The sequence below is a fragment of the Phalacrocorax aristotelis genome, chromosome Z (assembly GCF_949628215.1).
Source record: "Phalacrocorax aristotelis chromosome Z, bGulAri2.1, whole genome shotgun sequence".
Lineage (NCBI taxonomy): Eukaryota > Metazoa > Chordata > Aves > Suliformes > Phalacrocoracidae > Phalacrocorax > Phalacrocorax aristotelis.
The window spans coordinates 28,750,347-28,772,025 of NC_134311.1; positions in this window are offsets into that span (position 1 = coordinate 28,750,347).

Sequence of the window (21,679 nt, forward strand, 5' to 3'; positions counted from 1 at the left end):
AAGTATGGTCCCCTTCACTGTCCCTCACGTGGCTCCCAAGCCACGCCTGCAGTAGGTTAAAGATGACGTTGTCTGAAACTTTTATAAGGTTATGAAAATGTGCAAGGGCAGGAGGGAGAAGGAGAGAGAAGAGCTCTTGTCTGACTGATAGCACTCAGTCCCAGCGGTGCTTGGGTACCTGCAGGGGCTGGAGCAAGCCCCGACATCTTGCCACAGGGTGCCTGGTGGAAAGACTTCAGTATCCCCTGCTTTCCCTTGGTCTTATCCTGCAATTTGCTAAACCCATCTCTCTAACCATGGGAACAGAGCCTTCTCACTCAGGTCCCAGCCTGGCAGTCTGCGTCCCTGCTTGCCAAGGGGAGAGCGAGTAGGATGAGATTGCAATGCACAGCGTATCCAGTGTGGGAAAATGTATGTGTCATTTCCATCTTGAGAAATGTATCAGGGAAGAGAAGCCACTTCTCTGGCCTCTAGGCTCTCCAATGAGGGAGAGGATAATCGCACGCTTTCTGCTTTTCCTTTATTTTGCTCTGCAAGGCTGACAGATGGTGTGTGGTGCAGCCAAGGCTGGATTCCAACTTGTGTCTCCTTCGGTCGCTCGCAACTTACTGAGAACAGATTCCTCCTTGGGCTGACATTTCCATCTCATCCCAAAGGGGATTTGTTTTAATTTTCATTTAAAGTTTAGGCTGAGTTAGCATTTCTGCTCTGGGATTTTGCAACTGGTAAGTAAAAACTCCCTCAAGGCCCGACACTCCTGCTGTGGACATCCAACCGAAGTGCTCATGGAGTGAGGGGTGTGCTCGCAGAGGACAGTTCAGCCTGCCTGTGTCAAAGCACACTCGTGCAGTGCCTGCAGGGACTACAGAGGGACCCTGCGGTGATTTTGTGCTCCTGACTTCTATATGCCTCAATTTTTAGGTCTCACGGATATTTAAAAGATGTCAAGCAAAGCTTAAACTCAGTGAGGTGTCTTCAAACTATGAACAGGAAACAGGCAAAGTGCATATGCACAGTAAAATTTCCTTGTCTGGTCTATCCTATTTGCCACATGTAAATAACCAATAAGTAGTATTTTCTTCACCCACTTCTTTATTTGCATTACTTCACTATCTTCACAAGTATGCTGACCCTTTGTAGGAATATGTGCAGCTGAGGTCCCTGTCCTAGAGACATTCCTGCCAAAATTAAGACATGGCAAAAAAGAGGAGATATAAACAAGAGGGGAAGGGGAGAGGGACGCAGGGGCTGCAGCAACGAGATTGCGCCATTCATCAGTTGACCCAAATCACCACGCTAACTGTGGGAGGAGCTTGAAAAATGGCAGCCCTGATGCCTTGGTCATAGGGGGGTTCAGATCCCAACGACAGGGAGGTTCAGATCCCATAGACAGGATTTTCCAAGTTGCAAAATTACATTTTCAATGGGGGCCCTTCATTCAGAAAGAGCCTGTGGGGGAAGAACATCATCTTGGCCTTCAGGGTGCCAAATAGCACCATCATTGGCATCTGCTCAGGGCAGCCACAAATCTGGGGAAGCTTTTATTCCTGCTTTGAAGTCCCAAAGGGCTCAGTCTGGCACTTCTAATGTGAAAGGCATGTGCCTGTCACTGGAGGCATTGCCACGCATCACACCAGAGAAGAGGCATGCTCCACCTCCTGCTGGAGTCCAGGGGCACCAGCGCTGGGAGTGAAGAGCAGCCCCAGAAGCAGAAAATACAGCCAGTTGGTCCTCTCCACCAGCAAAAGCACACAGAAAGCAGATGGAGATCTGGCTGGTTTGATGGTCTCTGACACCATCTTCTTCCTGACTCAGTCCTGCTGTGCCCCTGTGCTTCCCTGGGGCGGTAGCAGACATCAGTGAGACCCTGTTGCTGCTTGAGAGGAGAGAGGAAATGACCAGCAGCAACTCTTGTCCTCTGCAGCTCCTAAGGCCATGGGTAGGCACTTTACAGAGCAAGTAGGAAGCTGATGCACCAAATATTGAAATGGCCTGCCTCAAGGCTGTGCACAAAGTCAGCAGCAGAAAGAGACCCAGAGCCCAGACCACCTTTGGCAGGGCAGTCTCCCCACCTGCTGGCCTTCGTAAGGGGTATAAAACCGCAATAAATAATCAAAAGCAGGAAAAGTATTTGCTGCCTTCATCTCCTCTGGACACCAATGACATCAGGCTCCACCAGTGCCTTCGCCTCCTACAGATTCACATCTCCCAGAGCATTCTTCAAATCCACTGGGGAATTTTTGTTTTCATGCCTAGTGATGAAAAAGTAGTCATGTGTGTTTATACACAAGTCTGCAGTAGTGTAGATGGTAGGATGCCAAACAAAAATGGCTATTCTGATAAACCTTCCTGTTTACTTACTATGGCAGCTACCTCAGTAAATGTCCTTGTGTTTAAAGTTATAAAGAGGCCATTCAAGGGATCACTAAAAGACTTAGGAACCTCTGAGGATCAGACTCCAAGCATGAATTAGGTAATGGTCATATTAGCATAGCCTGTTTTTCGAAGGTAGCTGATAACATTGTAACTAACCAAACTATGACATAAATTTGCCCCAGGAAACAGGCAAAATAGCTCTGTGGGTTGTTTCAAATTACTTATCCTGCGGGAATTTTAAGAATTCCTGTTAAATAATTAGGGACATGTGAATTCGATTTCCCATTGGTCTCAAGCCATGAGAACTCTGGGAATGCAGCTTTTTTTAAGGAATATTGGTTCCTTTGTTGTTGAGTGAACTTCTTCCTCAAATTTTCTAGGGTCATGATGTTTAAAGTCATTCACATCCTTAGGTATTATTTTATATCAGACTAAGAGCTAAGGCTTCCAGACCCCTGCATGTAGGAACATCAAAAGTTTTTTTGACCTAAGACAAACACAAAAAGGTTTTTTGACCTAAAAAACAATTGACCTTGAGACAATAAAATCAGCTGGAGAAGTTCCTAGTGCATACAGCATTGTGGGCTCACACAGCTGAGGTGGGGATATGGATGCGGTGAAAACTCCCTTGAAGAAGCAGGAAGGTCCCAGGAATGTGCCTGCTTTGTGGTGGCAGCAGACCCCTGCGCCAGCCACCCACCAGCCCCCCAGACCACAGAATGGGATGAGGTTTCACTGGGCAGGGCAGCACATTGCCGGCTGGGTGCCACCTCCAACAGCACGTCCATGCTGCACCAAGGCCTTTGTTGCTGGAGCTAGGATTTCCCCTCCAGAGAGAAAAAATTATTAACTCTCCACTGCTGTTTTCCTCAAGTATTGAGGCTTTCCTGAGCCCATTTTGATGTAAACCTGACAAAATTTTGTTTTGCGCAAAACTTCCCACACACCACCAAAGGACCTCAGTCTTCTCGGCGCTCAGCCTTGCCACTCAGATCCTGATGGATGCCTCAGCTTGCCTCCTGCCCAGGACCAAACAGCACTTTCCCATCTAGGCTGCTGTACCACAGGCTGTTATGCAAAAGGCAGTTTCTATCTCTTCCGCATGCTGAGACTGCTCCTGACAGAGATGGCTTTTTCTGAAGACATCTTCATTTACCAGTCATGGGATACTTATGGAGATGCTTGACTGCATGATGCTTAGGCACCCTGGAGGATGAAATGCAGACTCTCTTTGGCACCAGTCTTGACCTAGATATGATCTTGAATTCAGGTCTCAGAAATGCCACCTAAACCTGTCATGAGTGCCATGTGAAAATGTGAGGAGATGTTGGGAGTGGGATGACACTGCCCGTCCCCAAAGGAGAGGTGGGCTGTTCATGAACTGAGCCCATGCATACCTGTTCCACCACATGGAGAAGCAGGGGTTCATGCAGTTGGATACATATGTTTTAACCCTTTGGTTTTCTGAAAATGTCATGGTTGAGGTATAGTGTTGAATGGACAGGCCTGAGAAGAAGCTGTAGAAAATACACACTGCAGGAAGAATGAACGCTACTCAGTCAGGCTTAAAAACTGCTAGGCTTGCTCTGTTTTGTTTCAAAAGATAAATGCTGGGGCATTTTTTATTTGCCTTCTGGTCTTTGAGGTTTAACAATCTTCTCCTCAAACTCTTCTCTGTGGCCATGAAGGCTAAACATTTACTCTTCTGTAATGCAAGCTGTGAGCCCTAAGCAATTGCAGGACTGGAAGAGGAGTCTTACATAAACTACCTGCCTCCACAAGACTTGCCCTCATTCCTGAGAGCCTTTTTAGGATTAGTGAACAGTTCACAAACTACTCGTGGTTTTCTCGTGATTGTTAATTTCCAATCAGATTTACTGAATAATTCTTTTATCATTTATTTATGTTTGCCAGCAAACTAGTGGAAAGCCACCCTCTGACTCCTTCAATGGTTTGTCTCTGGATATTGTGGTTTGTCATCTCAGCCAAGCAGGGATTTTTTTGTTGTTGTTTTGGCCTGTGTATTTCTTTTCCTTAACAGCCTGCAGAGCAGAAAGCTTTGTAAAAGAAAGAGTTTGCCTCAAAGGAGCTTCCACCTGTGGACAGGGAAAAAAAACAATTCCTATATAAGAGTTTTCCTTTCATAAGGGAGTTCTAAAAAAATTCTTTCCGTGTGTTTTAGGGACATTACAGGACCCTGATTAAAGGGAAGAATGACCCTTTGAGTTGCTTTGCAGGCAATTGAAGAAGACAGTCGCTGCCCTGTTTGGTTCTGGCTGCCACCTTTACTCCTTCCCAAGATAAAGCAGAGACAGACAACAGAGCAAACAAAGCTAATGGATTAAGGCAAATTTGGGGCTGATTAGGCATGGTAAAGGAAGGAGTCAGTGCTCCATGGATAATTCATGATGAAACAGCTGCAGGCTTCACTTTCGAGGCAGAAGTAGAGCTCAGCAAAGTATTTTCAATCTAAATAATTCTTGGCTTTGAAAACTTGCATTATGACTCAATCACAGTACTTTGCAGTTTTGTGCTGAATTAACTAAATTGCTCAAGATTAAAAAATTATGCCACCCTAACTTTTTTTTCTGACACTTTTGAAAGCAAGACACTGCTTTTTAAAACCTTCTTGCTTGGAACTTCCTTTCAAATTGGTTTTTAAAAAGTAGAAAAGGGAATGACCACCCAGCTCTTGAAATCAAATTTGAATATTGAATATGTTTTTATTTAATGAGTAGTTATTGATCACTGATGGTTTTAAGGAGTAGTTCTGTTTGGCCTCAGACAGGTATTACAGCTGTAAGTTTTTTTGTTTCACTGAATCTCCTCCTGCGTCCAACTACTTTCTATTCAAATATCCCACGTAAATCCATGAAGACCAATTCAGCTGCTCTCTGCCCTGTGCAAGTGCCAGTCTCAGAGGTGCTAAGCATGCATAAACTCCATCCAGCTGGCAGGGTAAGGCACGTATCTCCTTTCCTTTTGCTGGAACAGTACCAGCCAGAGAAGTACACTTTAAACATGACAGCTTCCCTGATCCCTGCAGAAAAATATAACTCTTAATGGTAACCCAGTGCCGTACTTGGTCTGTGTTTTGGGGATCTCTGCAGAAGATCACTTGTGCTTGTTAGAAACTCAGGATCGCAAAGGTCATTAATCAGACATGCTCCCAGATCTCTGGGACTTGCTACAGACAGGACATATCAGGGCTGTTTCTTTTGGACTTGCCCACACTGGCAGGTCTCTGTCTGTGTACAGATCTATGCATGTAGTTGCATGATGAACTCTGAATGAACGCTGCAGGACCAGCCCTTCCAATTTGCCTTGCAGTGCATTAGAACAAGAAGTGGTCAGCTGTCCACCTTCCTATAGAGTGAGGCAAGAACAGGTCTATGTACATGATATATTTAGTCTTAAATTTACCCAGACATTTGAAATGTTTGCCTCTGCACTTCCGATTTCCTTTCCCTTTCCACTTTTCATTTTTCTGAGGAAAAAGTAGCAATTTAAAATTATATTTTTTGTCAAAAATTATATATTTCTAGCCCCAAAAAGTAATTTCCATAGCTTTATAATAGCAGCATAAATTCAAAAATCTAGAAATGTAATCTGAAAATGCAAATACATGAAAAACATAACTGATTTTCCATAATTTGGCATCTCTATAATTGGCAGATTTGCTTTGTCTGGAAAGGTATTTTCTTCCTGAATAACATGGTAGAAACAGTAAGTCAGCTTTAGTCAGCTACTAGTAACTTTGCAATAGCCAGCAGTGAAGTCTAAGTTTTCCTTATAGTGAAACAAGACATTTTACTCTATGGCTTTTTTCCTAGCCAGATGATCTTCCTTTGCAACAAAGGGTTTACACATGTGGTAACAAAATCTGGTACCTCCTGAGATAGGAGAATCACTGCTCATCCCAATAGGGTTTGCAAAGGAACTGGCTCATTCCTCTGAGCCCAACCTGCCAGCAGAGTTTTGTCCTGTTGGAACATGGGGCTGGGAGCATTGATTGACATGAGCAGGGGGCAGTATTAGTTTCCTACTGGGGGCCTGCTGAAATATGTCAGTGTGTGTATCTGTGCCTAGTTACTCCTTCTGCTGTGCTCTCTGATGCTCAGTGAGAAATCCCCTTCCCCAAAATTTTTACCGTAGTTGGATGCTGGCGTAGAGAGCTAGAGACTTACAACAATGATATATTTATTACCTTGCCACCTGTCACCCAATGATCACAGTGTGCATTGCAAAAGCTAGGTTTCCAAAACCTCTATAGGCACTGGGGAAAGGAAACAGTTCGGAGGAAGAGGACTCTTGCATCCCAAAACCACATACGAAATTCGCATGGACAAACCCCTAGGAAGGCATGGCCTCCAGGAATATGTGAAGGGTGTAACAGCTGATGTATCCGGTATGCAGTGCCTGGAAGCACATATTCCCTGTGTCAGCTGGCTAACTAGTGTTAGACATGTGGACTGGTGTATCTGCCAGCCTTCCCTTAAGCACCTGTTCTCAAGGCGAAATTTTGGGCTGGCCAGGCAGTGGTGTAGCCTGGTCTGTACCTCAGTCCATGCTGCTTGTAGCACTCCTGTAACACGCAGTCAAAAAATTCAAAATATCAAGCTATATACACCAGTCCTCATGAGAAGTGTTGTGAAAAGAGATTCTGAAGTTCTAGTAACTCCAGGCCCCCACCAACTCTTTAAAAATACAGCACATTCATGCAGAAGTTTGCTACATTCTATGCCAAATAATTCTTGCAACCTCTGGATAACACAAAGGAGGCCTCCCCTCCACCCGACATGAACTCAGGTAGGATCAGTTCACTAGCTTTTTGTGTTACGACTGCAGAAGCTGGAAAACTTCTGGCCTTTTAGAAGGCCAGAAGCTGGGCCAAGTGGAATATAATGAAATCCAACAAAAGCAAGTGTACAGTCCTGCCCCTGGGGAGGAACAACCCCATGCACCAGTACAAGCTGGGCGTTGACCTGCTGGAAAGCAGCTCCACTGAGATGGACCTGGGAGGTGTCTTACTTTGGGGGTGTCAGAGCAATGAAACAGGCTGCCCAGAGAGGTTGTGGAGTCCTCTTCTCTGGAAATATTCAAAACCAGCCTGGACGCGGTCCTGTGCCCCCTGCTCTGGGTGTCCCTGCTCAAGAAGGGGGGTTGGATAAGATGATCTCCAGACGTCCTTTCCAACCCCTGCCATTCTGTGATTCTGTGAAAACATTCGGGATATATGGTCAAACCAGGACACAGTATTTTCATGAAAAAAACTCTATTTCTTGCTAAAATTACAAATCCTGCTGAGACTAAAAGTGCATAAATTGTAAACTCAGTAATTAATTTCTTTTTATGACCAGCCTTCTTTTTTTATCTCATTCTCGTGCTGCTACCCAACCTGTCAAACAAAATGGCAAACTCTAGATCTCAAGTAGATGCTGCTAGTGCTTGTCTACTGACAAGGACTCATGTGACAAGCCCCTTCTTTCACCTGTCCTCATACACATCTGTATTGCATAAATACACCCCTTTTCTAAATCTTTTTCTTGTGTTGATCACTTTTCTGCCTTGTTCTCACTTGAGAACATGGCTTTCCCTTTCAACCCACTGAAATCAAACTTGAGCGTAAGGGTTCTTGCACTTGGGTAAACCATCTCAATAAATCACTGCCTAACAACCCAAGAGGAGAATCAGGCCTATTCCCCTCTAGCCTCAAACTTGCTTAAACCCCAGCCTGATGCTTTGTTCCAAGACCTTACACCATCCTTTCTCGCTCTCTCAACACCCACACCCACTGGAAAATTAAGCTCTTCCCCAAGGATAGAGAAGGGCAATTTAAGTCCCTTGGGAGTCCAGCAATGACTTTTTTAAAAGTTAGAGGCCTTTCCTGTCTGACACAATGCCCTGGAGGGAGTACACAGCTGAAATTGCATGAAGTGAGCTTGCCCTGCAACCAGCCCAGTGAAGCGATTGCTAAATAAAACTCAACATCCACAGCAGTTACTTGTCTACAACCTGCAAACACCATCTCCCTGTGGTGAATCTGGGGGTTGGTGCAGCTTTGGGGACAGGTATTTGATGCCAGGTTGATGTGCGTACCAAGGACTGAAAACACTCTATTGTAAAACTACTCCTTGAATATAGCTGTGGCATGACCTCACCACCTTCTGAGGCTTCTCATTCATGACTTGGGTTTGTGCATTTTGGTTATATCAAGTGTTTGTCTCCACATATGAAAATACAAAAGGAGGAGGGTGTTATGCTGGAAACTAACAATTATTCTGATACCTTCCCTGTGAAACCTTCTCATGGATATCAATCAAGGCGCATTAAGCCCTTACACAGAAATACCCTGATCCAGCCCACAGTTAGCATGCTGAAGCATGTAGGTGCATCCTAACTGGAAATACATCACCTTCATAACACTTTGGTTGATTGAAGACCCAGCACACTGTGAGGTCTGCTGAGAAATAAGCAGAAAAAGAGAGTCTAAGTATCATGTCTTGAAAGTTTTTGCCTCCTCTCCCCCAGCAAAAGGGCAGCAGCCACCACTTTAAGCCCCTCCAAGCCCCAGAGTGCCATGGCAAACATCCAGGATCACAGCTCTTCCTGCTCACATGTTCAGCCCTATAAATCCCGAGAGAGTCAAATGAAACAACTCTCTGGGACAAAGATGATGCTGTTGCTATCTCCCCACCTACTCAATTCCCTACCACCAACTTTTGGCAGTCACTTTCTACATTTTTCCCTTGCTCCTTATCCCTCAAGAACACAGTTCAGCCCCCAGCAAGTCAAACACAAGCTCTAAGAGCTGTTCAGCTAATTCAGCCAGAGGAAAGTTCCAGTTGTTTTTCTTGGATGACATACAGGATTTGATGAACAAGAAAACAAAACAGTTTTAGGGCCTGATCCAACTCAGAGAGTGCTCCCACTGTATGCTATCTGAAAAAGGATGTCAGGACATAGATCTCATGCTGTGGCCAAGAGATTTCAAAGTTTCTTAGAGGAACACTTGACACCCGTTTATTTCTAAACCAGGCACCCAAATCCAATAACTATTCTGGAGAAACTCAGCATTAGCAGACAGTATCAAAAGCAGACAACAAGCCACTACAGAGGGAACTGTCTGCAGGAAAAGTATGGGATCCTATATGTATGGGATCCTATATCCATCCTATAAGTATGGGATCCTATATGTTCCCAGCTGGATGTTCAGACATGACAGTTAAAAATATACACAGTTCTGGAAGATCCGTTACTGGTTTTCCATTCTCTCAGCAGGGAGCCCAAGGACATTTCTAGTACATCAGGTGAGAGCAGGGAAAATACTGAAAAGGGAAAAAGATCTTGCAGTTCCAACACACATATCATTAGATACAAAAGATAAAGGAGGAAGCCTCTTGGGGTCTACTGACAAGATGGAGAAAGTTAAAGTGGGTATATTCCTGTAAATCTGTACCACAAGCAGTGAAAAGCAAAAGAAGAAATAAAAATCTACAGACAGAAGACCGTAATTATGCTACAGAAGTATCCAAACTGTTGTGAAAAATCAGGAAAGAACAGCATGAATTGGTTAATTATGCAATAGGACATAAAATCCTACCATTCATCCCTAGTGTACAGTTAGGAAAAAGACAGTATTACGCAAATTATGAAACATATTGCTAGTCCTGAACTATTTTAAATTTTCTTCATTATTTACTGAAATTAAATGCAAGCTAAGAAGTTCAGAAATATTTCTTAATATGCTTTTGCCTCAGAAAAGGTCACTTGCTGCAAGAGAATTTATTCCAATGGGGATGATAAATACCTTTAACCTGTAGCTCTCTTTGAGCCATCAGGTTCTCACCATCAGCAAATTGACCATAGACAGTTTATTACACTGCAGATAAAACACAGTTTAAGTCTTAAAGATACTTGAAGTAAGCAATCCCTGTCCTAAAGCAAGTAATCCCTATTCCTACCTTCAGTTCAGACAGCATGATCAATATTGAGATTGTAAAACTATCTGGAGTAATTTTGTCTTGTATCTTTTCTCAGATGCATCCCCTGCAGGCTTCGGGCATGGGCATTTCAGGTCTGCAGGCAGAAACAGATGTGGCCTGAGAGTCAATACCTTTCTGTGGTGAGCTGTTAAAGAAATTGTGACCCACAAGATAAGAAAGACAATTATGCAGTCCTGAAAAGGTGCTAAAAGACTATGTGACATGATCCCTGGAAGGATGAAGGAAGGCATGGGGCAAATCCCAATTTCAAACTTCATCTGAAAGACATCAGTCACTCAAAACCCTGGCACATGGAGGTCAGCTAATGTTCGTCATGAACAACAGATCTTGTAATGCTTTTTCCCACTCTGGGACTACAAGCACCATCAAAAGAACCCAAACACTTTGTTATGCCTCAGTTTCCTCTCTTGGGTCTTTCATCTGCCAAACTCTGCAGGAGACACATTGAGGTCCACAGCACCACACAGCTGAGGATCTTGGCCAATTGGTATTTCTAGAAGAGCAGTCACAGGCATATTCAATATGCACTCTTGCACTATTCAATATGCACTCTTGCACTGCTCCGAAAGCACACAGCTCCTTGCCAAACACAGCCACAGCAACTCCTTACCAATAACTAATATGGCCTTAGAAAGGCCTATTCCTGAACTGAAGGAGAAAACCCCTGAAACCAAGTTCAAACCTGCTCATGGAGCAGTTTGATAAGAAACTGGGTGTCTGGTAGCTGGTTTTGTGCTTAAGTAATGCTGGACCTCATGGAGGTTGAAACACTTTTACTATGTGCCTGGGACATGAAAGTCCTAGAAAGCAGGACCCTGGCCTCAGATGGCGCCTTCAAGTTCCAGCCTAGTACAACTAGCAGCATCCGGCACACCTCAGGTCGACGCCGGTGCTTGCTAATGGGGTATAAATAGAAGAAAAGAGCTCTGGGATTCATTGACTAGACCTGCAAGGAAACACGAGGCCACTCTGTCTGTGGCATGTTCCAACGAGCTTATTACACTGTCTCCTCGTTAATGAAGAGATATCCGTTGGCTGCTAATCCAATACTCACGTGGCCTTTCAGGGACACATAAAATGTTAGAACAATTTGTCATTTTACGCCCTCTTGTGCTTTTGGGTGGTTTGTTTAGCTTACAGGCCCCAAGAGCATTCCTAAGGAGCCTAAGTATATCCTGGGCATATCCTCATGCTCCTGATGGGCCTTTGTAGGCCCTACAGACACTTAATAAAAAAATAAAGACCCTGACACTTGCTTACATGCTTTCTCATTCTCTTTGGCTGCCCGCGCTAAAGGGAAGTGCTAACATGCCTCTGCAGCACAGTCATCCTTCAGAGGCTTTGCATTGCCACTTCCTCCACCATGGCCCTCCTTTTCCAGAAAGTAGCATGCTTCACCCAAGTCAGTGACAGCATCCAAAATCTCCCAAAAGTGTCTGGACAGGTATCCATTTTGGTACTAAATCCTAGGCTTTGCTTGTTCATGAGTAGCAGGAAAGACAACAGTGTCATTTTCTTTAAAAAAAGTTATTTTCATATTATACAGGAAGGCTTCTTGTTCTCTAAAGTCAAGACACAAAAGTATGTGCAGTGTGAGCAAGTGAGGAGTCATACTTTCTTCCTTTGTTGTTGTCCTCCTTCCCATACCATAGTCCACACAACAAACGTGGGTCTTGTAACAGAGCCTGAAGCACTCACATACCTCAGGATGAGTGACCCACTGCGAGGACCAGGACCTCCACATTCACCAGCCACCCATGCTCAGGCAGCTGAACGATTCTCAGCTCTTGGTTACCGCAGCAATGCTACAATATGTACCCAAGGAGGCTGCTTCAGGGCTAGTTCAGTCCCAATGAGTGGATAGCATGGCTATACACCCTGCAAGACAAAAAAGCAGAGTTGAGGAAGGGCTGCCAAAATCAAAGCAGAGCCCCAGCCAAGTCTGAGGAGAAGACACCATGTGTTTTGGGCTACTGCTGCCCCTGGACGACTCTCTCAATCAAAGGAACAGGCCAATCCCAATCAGCCTGACCTATGAAATTTGCAGCCAAGACCATCATGGCCACAGGCAGAGGAGTGGAATTTCCTAACTGCAGAAGAAAAGAAAACAAAGGCATCTTTTACACACACACACAAAAAAATTGCTCTGCTGAAACATGGACTGCCTTCTACTTGGATTACAGCTCCTTTATTGCACAAGTGAAAGAGAGGCATATGTAATTTCTTATTGTCAAAGTCGGCAAGCTGTACATTCACTGGTTTATTTTAACCCATGGTTTCCTACCATAGAAGCCCTTCCTGTTCTTTTTTCCCCTTCTTATGCAAGTCCATTCTGGCTGAGATGCTCTAGGCATAACATAGAATAAGCAGGTGATGAGCCATCTATCAGCTCAGGAAGCTGAATCCCCCATAAGTCCTCTAATGTTAGAGAACAACACTATTTTTCCATTGACATGTGAATATGCAAGAACCAATCTATACTGCATAACAAAGAGGCCAGATATCAAAGCTGTACCTTGTAGTCAATAGTCTGTGAACCCTGTGGGCCCACAGGTGCCATACCAGACCTGCCTATTCTGGGTGGAGCATTTGGATGCCCCAGGAATGTCTAAAATGGTGCTGGGTACATGTATTTAGGAATCTGGATCATCCTCAAATTTTCTGTAAGAGTCTGCAACCAAAAATGGTAAAGTCACTATGTGAGAAGACAATCTGACTCCACCCAGGAGAACGCCCCACAGCTTGTCATACATCACTTTCCAAGAAGAATAGATTCCAGTGCTTTGCTACATTTTAAAAATAAATCATGAAAGTGTAATCTAAGTAGGCGCCATGGAATTAATATACAATGGAATCGAAAGTCTTTTAATTCACAGTGAACATCATCTGATGCTAATTATATTCTTCATTCAGGAGGCTTCAGTCTGGGACAAAGGAATATTATGATACAAACTGAAAGGTATTTAATAATGGCCATCTGATAAGAAAATGCATTCTCCAGGCCTTGCTCTTGCTGCACAGCTGGTGTTCAGGGGCCAAAATCATAAGCTCTGGTCAGCAGTTTGAGGCATGAGGTAGAACATAGGACTTTTCAGATATGGGTGAAGAGGGAAAGGGTCTAAAGTCACTGTTTGTGTCCTGAGGTCTTGCTAATGGGTGAGGTTCCTGTGCCAGATAAGCCCCACTCCTACTCCATCAAGGCCTAGGGTGGCATCAGCGCTGTAGATCAAGGATCCCAGCTGCACAGGAGAGACCATGTAGGGCCTCCTCCATTAGGATTATTTCAACTCCTGAAGGAGCAAATGTGCACTCCAACAAGCCTTCCCTAATCAGAAGATAGGGGCATCACATGGTAGGAGATCACTGTAGAGCCAAGAGCCTACAGTTTGCCTTTGCCATGGGCAGCTTGCATGATGTCTCACAGGCATCCCACATTTGTATCAGATACCATGCGTAGCTGAGAAAATAATGCTCTACCTGCTGTGCAAAGAGAGGTAGGATCGTCCTGGGTACTGGAGCTAGAGCTGGCTCCAGAGCTGGCATGTGCAGTATATCAATCTGACAGCAAGAAGCAGACCAACCTGATGGAGGAAAATACAATGGGCTTTGTCCAGCTCATAAAACTTTTCCCACATTCCATGATTGTGGTGTGCTGTGGTCCAGGGCTGACTCGGATGTAGCTATTCTCAAGAGAGCTGCTAAACATTTTGTACAGGCTGTCCTCTGCCCAGAGCATCTCCGCAGAGGAAGCAGGTGAATCATGCAGTCTCTTATCATCATGCTCAAAGCATACTACATTAGCTGTTGCAATGGGACACCTTGTGCTGTTAATTTGGGATGTGATGATAAAAAGTTGTGCTTGGACCTCCACTTCCATCAGTCAGGATGAGTGGCATGACGGTTAGCCCCTTGCTTCAGAGATAGGTGTCCAGGGTGATCTTGGTCATGTCACTTAATGTATCCTGTCCATTTCATTAGTCCCCTCATGAGTGGACCTCACATGTCTTCATATAAGACCTCATATGTCTTCTGCTTACAGGTCTTATCCAGTGGTGCTGAGTGCTGGGACAGTGCTCCAGGAGACTCCTTAACCACAAAGGGTCAAGAGACCCTGAGGTTTCCCTTGAAGTCATGTATGTGTCTGTGTTATATTTTCGTGGATGGAGGACAACACTGGGGGGTGTTCACCACTTAGGCTTCCAATTGCCTTTGTGCTGCTTGCCTTTTTCCTCACACACCCGTCCTCTCCCAGTAGCCTGTAGACAGTCATCTCCTGTGATGGCACCATAGCTGTCCCTAGCCTGCCAGGTTCCCTTTCCTGGAGTGCTGATTCTCAGCTCAGTTGCATTTGTAGTGCCAAAACCCAGGAACTTTCAACATCCACTTGGAAAACTCTCTCCAGTCTTTTTACAATAGAGACACGGTGTCCCATGTGTTTTATTTCCAGGACAGGAAATGGCTATCCATTGGGAAGAGAGATGGCACAGCCACATCTTTGGCAGTCTGTGCCATGGAGTGACACAACATGATTGCAACCATGGTCGCAACCCAGTGCAAGATGGTGCTGTAATTCCCAGTGGCCCAGCTCCATTGAGCAGACTGCATTAGCACATCACTGTAGAAATGATAAGGTCATGGATGGCAGTTCTTTAATATCACAGGTAACCACACCATGCCACCCTGTTCACAAATTCATCATGTTACAGCATAAAACTACCTAGTTTTTCTGCCTCTATAATTCTAGCAGGTAAGTGCTCACACAACTTCATTCCTCTGGTGGTTAGAAACCAGACTAATTTCCAGCCTAAATTTAGACACTGTATTTGGATGCTGTTGCAGTGTTGGGAAAGGTTGTGGGACTTTCCAACTGGGTACCTCTAAAGGCAAGGCCGAATGTTTTGCTTAACTTTCAGGCATTTAAGAGAGTAAGCAATGCCACCTACTGGCACCAAAATGGAAGACTTAACTACTGAAGTGGGTTGGTGCGATGGGAAGATGATAAAGGAGAAAGCTGTCACTGTTCTTCAGATGGTCTTTTGCAGCTCAAAGCGAGGTGGAGGCAAACAGGAGCTTTTCTCCTCAGAAGTGTTACTCGGTTAAGCTCTGTAGGAAACATTTAGCAGCTGACTCACTTGCTTTCACCATTTGGGAATGAAGAGTGGGGAAAGCAGCAACTAGACCTGGCGTTGATATGCAGCCTGCATGCCATGGCAGCCCCTGAACTTCCCCAGAAGGTGAACATGCGGTCATGAGGTGAAATTACACCCTTGCCAAGCAATATTTGTGGATGCATGCAAACTGGGTGTAGGAAAAGTCTCTGAAGAAGGCAAGAATCTTATGCAGCTTTAGGGACTGAAGGATCAGGACTTCATTTCAGAAGGAGAAGTCATAAATGGAAATTTAAGGCTATGCCTCAAATGCTGAATGGCTCAGTGGATGGGCAGCAGGGTAATTCCACACTCATAACAACACATGGATGCAGAAACATTTGCAGATAATAGGCTTAGAACACACAAAGAGAAATAAAAAAAGCCCGTAACTAAATTAAGGAAGTCCCTACTATAGGATATTCTTGAGGCAACAACCACTGTTTGTGTGGTTTCCCCCATACCATCTACAGAGGTCAAGTGCACTAAGGTAAGAGCTTACAGCAGAGTTAATGCATCACTGGAGAGTATTTCCAGGGTGTTGATTATTTCCCAGCCCTGCTCCCTCTGAAGTCATGACAGGGATGTAGGGTGCTGCAATGTGCATCTGCAAAGCCTCCTCTTGCTTCAGAGAGTATGCTGGCCTCCAAGAAGCAGGGAAGCAAAATCCTGAGAGACCACTGCCAGGACCCAAGTCAGAGAAGGTCAGCTCTGTCTCCTGGCAGAACAAAGGAGGATGCCAGAGCTGGCATTGCACCAAAAGCCCTGGAAGAGCAGACCCCTTGCTTTTCCTTCAGCAGCCACCAGCCTGCCTTTCCCTGACCTTGTAAACGGTAGCTGTGGCCATCTTGTCAGCCGCAGCCCCAGTTCTTGCAAGCACAGGTATTGCCCCAGGTACCCACCCCAGAGCCAGTCCTGTATCCCTGGCTGCACCTGAAAAGACCTTTACTCCGGTTTGCCAAGGTTTCCTTTTCTGTCCTCCTTTGTGCCCCAGGGAAAGGGTAGTCAAGCAGTAGCAGGGACTTACACCAGGATGGGTCCTGCTGAAGGTGTTGGCTGTCACACTTACTGAGACAAAGTTTACTGCCTCTGCTGTGCTCCTGGGCTTCTCCGGACAAGTGCTGCAGGAGAGAAGGAGCACAGTGGCAGCAGAAGCGTAGCACAGTGCAGGGCCGGCCTTGCAGAATCCAGGAAATCTCCAACCGAGCCAGAAAGCACTGGAGGATTCTTACACCTTCCTTTGCAGCGCTTGTTCCTCATTGCAGCTGGAGTCATACATAAGGCTCAGTGTACCATGGGTCTTGGCCAGCTCCTGCATTCCTACCTTCTGGCAATACGGCTGGGTGAAAGTACATAGATATCTGGCTGGTTTTTAATGCAAGAAAATGAGTATCAGGTCTAGAAAGGGGGCTTCTTCCTTGCCTATTTCCCATGTCCCAGGAGATGCTGCTCTCTGTCTCCTTCATTCAGTGTCACCACAGAGCAGGGCCTTCAACGGGTGGATTAAAACAAGGGATATTTGTGCCACCCAGCCACACCCTCTGTCTCTGCCCCAGCCTCAAACAGGGACAGGCTGCACCATGCAGCTTGCAAACACCTAGTACAGCTGGAGACAGACAGGGAAAGGGGCTGCAGTGACCCTGGGGCTGTGACCAGGCTGTTGCAGAGGTGAACACAGAGATGAGCCTGCCAGCTCCCAAGAGGATGGGCCTGTGTTTGCCCCTCTAAGTCAGACACTCATCAGCAGTGGCCACAGCATGCCAGAGTTCCTTATTCCCAACAAGTCCTTTGGGTGTCCGCCATCATTCCAGCGCCTCTGCATCCCATTGCCTTCTGTCGCTGTCGCCAGCAGGGCAACATTGACAGAGATGTCTAAAACAGCTGGACTAAGGCAGTAGCCAACAGTGCTATATTAGCACCACCAGGTGTGGGTTCTTGCTTCCTAAAAGGTTTCAATATGGCGAGCACTGAGAGCTCACAGCCTGAATAGCACTGCTGGTGAAACATATGATCATATGTCTTAAAGGGCTGCTCCATCTTTTGTGTTGGCTCCCCTCCACCACCCTCCTTGCCCCATTCTTGTGGGCTGACCAATGGTACAGCTAGAAAAATCAGTAAAGGTGCTTCTAGGTCCTTGGAAAATCCTTCCTATTGCATTTTAGACAGCCATATAGAAGAACCAGCCTTAGAGCATCTTATTAATGGTTGCTGGCATCCACATGGAACAGGAAAAAAACTGAGGTGTTGCAAGGAGGAAGCCCAGAAAGGCATATAGCAAAGAAAGGCACTGAGCAGTGGTAGTACCATGGAGGCAGAGCAGCATGTGGTGCATGAGACCCTCAGCTGTTGTCAGTCCTTGCAGCTTGTATGTACGTCTGACTGCAGGTGTCCCTTCTGACCCCTTTCCTGCAAAATTTATTATGGAATTAGACACCAATAGTTACAGGTCTTCCTCCTCCAGTACCTCAGTTGGGTCCTGCCCTGTGCTTCTTCATGGTTTTTCTGCCTGCCCCTAATAGGAGAAATCAATACCTGAGCTGTGAAGTAAAACTGATCCACAGGAACAACAGAAAAGTACTGAGAGTCCCCTGTGACCATAAACACAGAGTAAAATAGGTGAGGTCACATCAGTTTACACAGTGGAGTGTTTTCAAACTGTACTAGCACTACAATTTAATAAGCTGAACACTCAATTAAATGCATATAGATAGTTTGTTGCTGTTGAATTCCCTGTCCAGCTCTTATTAATATTTTCTGATAACAGACCCTGCACAAGTTATTAAATTAGAAGAGATTACAACTAATTGCTGTTTAAATGACTGAGATATTGAACATGTCTCTATAGATGCATTCACCCTCTCCTCTGCCACCTGCTCCTGAAATAATTAGTGGCAAAGGAAAAAAAAACCTAACAAACAAACAAACCCCATAATATCTGAAAGAGTACAAGTCATAGCTTTGCTAAGATTGTTATATTTCACACCAGCCTCAGTTCAAAATGCATTTAGGCACAGGTTCTAAACAGTTTTAGCTTTGGCAAGGACTAAAATTGCATTGAAGCCAAAAGACTTGAAGTTGTTCAGAGTCAGTGCAGCCAAAGCATTGTAATAAAATATTTTCTCCAATATAGAAAGTGGATTTAGGCAGTGGTTTAGAAGAGACTGCTTCATTTTCCTTCTCTGCCACATTATTTCCTGCATGATCTAACACTCCAGGACATAGTAGGACATGTACCTCATAGTTTAGTTGCACTAAGACAACTTCAGGTGCATTGGTGGTGCAAGCTGAACTATGCTCAGATGAAACATGGATGTACTACTTCATTTCAGTAACATCTTTCCAAGAGATGTACTGGGCATCTGACTACAATAAGTAGTCGCCTAAACCTAAACTGAATCCGTATTGTATGGAGACCGCAGTTTAGCAAGGTGTTTGCATATTGCTAGGTTGAGAACTAGCAGTAAGGTAGTACAGTACAGTAGGAGCCTCAGACCAAGACCTCCATGGGCAACAGAGACAGCATTACATCTGCGAAAGAGCCAAAAGCTCTCCCTGGATGCAGGGGGAAGAGGAGCAGAAAGAGCCTCCTTTTCACTGCCCACGTGACAACCTAGCAGGGCTGTCGCTCACCTGAGCTGCAGCAAAGCCCTCCACTTAGAGTCACCATCCAGGCTCTGGGGCAATTTACCTGCCACGCACCCCTCCCCAGGACAGGCAGTGACTCTTGTCAGCACTTAGCTACAAGCTGCAGACATTTAAGCACTGTCTGCTTGATTATAGCATTATGGGGATGAAAACCCAGGACTTTCCCCACATATTACCTCTGCCCAGCTGTTGTACTCAACAGCCTACTAACTCCTGTTCACCTGTGAGGCTTTCCAGTATATTGCCTTGTTGGGTTGATGTTTATGGGTGTGCTGAGCTGCTGACAGACTGCATACAGCACCTACTACAATTGTCTGCAGTCCTACCCAGTTCAGGAACTTACTGTTGATCTGGCAACACCTAATTAATTCCAGGAGGGAGGTGGCATTAGCTGCAAGCTATCAAGGGTATGTCACCTACAGAAAGACAGAAAATCATGCATGTAGAAATCTCTCCAGGCAGAATTGACAAGGTGCCTCTCATCCAGCCTTTACAAACAGCCAAGCATGGGCTTACACTGGCTGTTTCACCACCATGTATTTTTCATGAATTTGGGAGAAGGTTTCAGTTATGATGCAAGAATGAGATCTGCATACCTCAGCACTTTGGGGAAAACAGTGAACAATTATTTCAACATGGTGCCAGCAGAAATAATATCACCACCCATTTTCATAGTTGAAGACAAAAAGATGGTCAGGAAGCTTAAAGCCCAACAGGTCATCCATTCTGAGCGAATTCATCCAGAGACTACTGTGGAGTCCAGAAGGACAAGAGGTGTGGTTATGTCCCTGCTCCTCATGTGAAGGAAACCAAAGGTGCAATATTGTGTCTGAGCACACTGTCCTGTAATGGTACCTGAAATGCCCATAAGTAGGGACATTGAGAAAACTAGAATGGGCATTTCAGGCTAGGATCAGAGCAGATGCCCAGTACCAGAGAAGTGGAGAGCTGTTCAAGAAGTAACTAAATAGGCTATGACTGCAGTGCAAAAGCACCTCTGCAGGACAGAAAATTCTGGATTCTGAAAGGCTGTTTAATCAAGCAGAGAAAGTTACAGTGGGAATCAGTGGCTGGAAATTGAAGTCAGATGTTTATACTGATGTTTAGAAATATTTGTAAAATTAAGGAGGAATTAATTTTGTGGGAGAGCAAAGCTTGGCTCAACCATTGTACACTACTGGGGCAATGCAGGGAAGTTTCCACCTGCAATCCAAGAACAAATGGTATAATAGCACCTCTAATGTACCTTTTTCACCTTTAATTTCCTTCACATTATTCTACACAGCAGGTGGGTGAGGCTAGGCTGTTCAGGAGCCTGTTATGCAAGCCTCTCTTTGGCCATTTCAGCTCACTAGAGGCCTTTTCAATTATACCATGCTATCTCCCTCTGGGGAATTTTTGGTTTTGTCTTCTCCGTTTTTAAGAGGAAAAAACACCTACTGGAGCCCTGGAATCTTAGCCATATTTTTTTCCTTATGGCTTCTGCTATGCTTTCCACGCTTCTGCTCTTAGGAGAGCAAACCTTCATTCCCAGTTCAGCCCTACAGTGTAAGAGAAGGACACCTTCGTCTAATTTACATCTAAGTGAGCATTTGTCAGAGTAAAGAATAAAGGTCTTACTGTGCAAAATGGCTCCTGTGGCAGTACTAATCAATACTTGTTTGATGGATTGCCTGCCAGGAGTCTTTCAGGCACATCATTTCAGCTGCTAGACTTTCTGCTTGCTCACTGCTTAACAAAATAAATAGAGATGAATCATGGTATTTAACATAAAACTCCAACTCAGAATCAAAGCTGTTTAAAATGCACTGTGGTTTGCCCAACTCCATCCTTCCTTTCCCTTTGCTTAGGAAGGATGTTAAGTCCTGGCTCTTCTGGAGCAGGCACAAGGCTTGAATGATAACCACTTCACCAAGGACTGCCCTTTCCTCTGCAATCAGTGATTGCATTCCCAGCATAGCCCCCTGAAGCAGGAGCCGGTTGGGAAAGAATTGAGATGTGTGCCTGTGTCGCTGATGGGAGGGTGATATTTCACATATGCCTTTCTTAGCTGCTGTGATGCAACGCACAAACTGTTCCCTCTGCTGCTGCGCCTATTGTGCTACTAATCCATGTGAAAGCTCCCACCACTGAACTGTCCCCACCTGCAACTGCATCAGATTTGAAGCTACAAGAAGCTACGAAGAGCCAGGTTTTTCAGAAGTACTTGGCTTCTCAATAATAATAAATAGGTGTTTGGCTCTCAAGAAATTAATATTTCTATTCAGAAACTTAGTTGGTTGCTGATTTTCTTTATCTGGCTTTTAAATGTATAACGCTTTTCTTGAAACCCTATATGCCTACACCGCACTAATAGCCTTGGAAAGGGTGAATAATCATAGCAGCCACTTTTTTTTGGCCAAAGAGAAACATCAAGCTCCATCTAGCAAGTTCTGGCCCCTCTCTTACCTTGCCAAGCCCATCACCACCCTGTGGCACAACTCAGATAATCAGGCGGGAAGCTTG